This window comes from Solanum tuberosum, unplaced genomic scaffold (assembly GCF_000226075.1).
Source record: "Solanum tuberosum cultivar DM 1-3 516 R44 unplaced genomic scaffold, SolTub_3.0 scf01115, whole genome shotgun sequence".
Classification (NCBI taxonomy): domain Eukaryota; kingdom Viridiplantae; phylum Streptophyta; class Magnoliopsida; order Solanales; family Solanaceae; genus Solanum; species Solanum tuberosum.
In genome coordinates, this window is record NW_006240024.1 from 16,447 (window position 1) to 19,400 (window position 2,954).

The following is a 2,954-nucleotide window of genomic DNA, read 5'->3' on the forward strand; positions in this document are numbered from 1 at the left end:
CCAAAAATATACTAGCTCTTTTGTGATTTGAGATTAGTGCTCGAAAACTTAGCTCAAAGGCTATCTTGGGAAATATCAGTTTCCCTGTTTGCTTCATTTAGAAAGCTATTACTCTTTTCTGAAAAACTAGCCCGAAGGCCCTTTGAAAATCTCAGTTTCCGCTCTTATTTAAATGTGTAAAACATTTTAAATCTCTTTGGGAAATACTCAGTCCCCATATGTTTCTTTGAAGAAAAGAACTTCAACATTACTCTATACTGAATTCAAAACTTAAGTCTTAAAACAAAGTTAAAACGTTTGTAAAAGACTTATGAAAGCTTGAAATGAACTTCTCTTACTTGACTCTTGACTTCTCTTGACTTTGATCTTAATTGCTCTTGACTTGACTCTTAACTGATCCTTGAATTGAATTATGGATTCAAGGAATAAGATTTGTGATTGGAAAGATCTCATGTTGTTTAGAAATGATTTTAGATAGCTAATCATGAGAAAATACCGAAACTCAAAATTTGAAGGTGGGTCCGCGATGCGGAGGCATAATTAAATTTTGGTTTCGAAAACGTCTTTTGAGGCAGAACACCACGTGTCAGCTCGTTGACACGAAGCTGAAATGTTCAAATCTGGGCACTAGGCGCGCGACGCGCGGCCACCCCTTATTTTCGTCCGACGAAATTCCATCTTCGTTTTCCAACCCCAAATCACCCAAACTTGGTTATTTTTTCCAGATTACTTTTAGATATAGATACCCGACAACTGTACCTAAGAACCAAACTCGAAACGACCCTATAATGCGACGTAACGAACTCAGAAACTTTCCAACTCAATCAAATTCAAGAACAATATATGAATTCAAGAATAGATATCAAGATCATCAATATTCATATGCTTTTTGGACAAATCCAAACTAAAATAAATATGCTAGGCACGTGGGAGAACGATCCCAACGTTATGAGAGCCTCACATACCTGCTAGAAGCAAATCTTTGGCGAAACACCAACTTCCTTTATCGATCTTGATGAATTTGCCCTTTTCTCCTTCTTCTTTTCTCTTCTCCTTTCTCTTTAGCCCTAGCGTGAAATTTCAAATTCTAAAACTGACTAAAATCTAATTTGACCCATATTAAACTTCTAAAAATGGATTAAAATAATAGGGCAAATGAAAAGACTAAAATACCCCTTAAAATCCGGATTGGACATTTCCTTAATCCAACAACCCAACTTCCAAAGGGAATAACTCACTCATACGAACTCACTATCGGGCAAACTTGGCGGCGTTGGAAAGATCATCCCAAGAGATTTCCAGCCATATCTGGAACTACACTTAACTCATCTTGAGCTAGGAGTTATGGCCGATTGAAGTTGACCAAAAACTCAATTTTAACTTGCTTGCAATTTTTCAGATTTCCTTATACTTTCCAAAAATAACTATTTCCAGATTTTAAACTTCCTTCGAGTTCTTTCTAGTTGCGAGATGTTACACTACCTACATTTTTTAAAACTTTTATTAAATAGTTTTACCTTTTTTGAAAAAAAATTGTAATACAGTTAAACGTTTTTATTATTCTAATAGAGTATTAAAAACTACAATGTCTATAGAGCAATATTGACTCCATTTAGGGAGTAAGAAAGAATTTAAAATTGAGTGACAAAATATATTTTACTCTTCAAATTAAAAAAAATGTCAGGTCACAATTTTTAATTTTTATTTGATAAATATTATTTGAGAAATGAAAAACGTTAGGGAAAAAAGTTAAAAATCAGCAAAAAATTACTCAAGTAATTAAGAAAAGAAATTATGTTAAATATATTTAGGAAAAATATAATGTAAATATAGAATTGTTGGATTGTAAGAATATTTAAGAAGGAAATATATGAAAGTAAATAATTAACGGTTAGGACTTTGCTTTAATTAATTAGATCTCAACCATTAATTCTAAACTGTGACATGTGTCTCCAATCCAAGCTAGAACTCGGAGAAAATGGAGAGAAGAGAAATGGAGAGGAGCCGGATCCATTCTTTTTCGTTAGAAACTAACAAAATTGTTTTGTTCTGAATTCAAGTACGTTTATAGGCAAGCATATTGTTTTTAAGTTTGTATGAATAATAAAAAGATTATAGAATAACTAGATAAAAGGGTACTCGTGCTACTACGGGCCCAATATATGTTACTCATTTTATCTCAATTTATGTGATTCAAATAAAATTTGAAAAATCAATCATATTTTTTATATGTTTTTTGAATTATTTTTATAATACTTTTTACATATTTTTCACGTAATATGATATTCCACATGTTTCAATTCAAGTGATACAAAAGAAATTTTGAGAGTCGATCAATTTTTTTAAAAATATTTTAGGCAACTAATTATTGTGATTTATAGTTTTTAAAAAATGTAATTTCCATATATATACAATTCGAGAAAGTAATTACACCTTGAAAAATGTTTTTTGTGATATTATAGTAATACATATCTTACATTTTCAAAATATGAAAATTTGTAACAATTATCAACATCATTGATTTCATAAGCGCCAAAAATCTTTAATTAATTGAATTACAAAATTACAATTAGTGATATTACTTAGTTACACTTATTTCTTGAACAATCTAAAATATGAATTCGAAATATATTTACGTAATACAAAATATTCCTTTTTAATTAACACTAAATTAACAAATTGACTGGATTAAAAATAGATATAAAAAAGTGATGTTGTAAGGGCTCGATCTTGGGACCTCGTGCATGAAATGTCATGCTGCAACCAATAAGCTAAGCAAATAAACATGAGGAAGAGCACAAAGTTGAAGCACACATGTTGACGACCAGTTTTGTGCTCTAGCCTCTTCTATATAGTAGTAAAGTAATGTATATAATAAATAATAAGAGGGTTACTCCCCCGTTTTCATTTACATGTCGTCTTACAGTAGTAAGAATAGATGTTTTTTTAATACT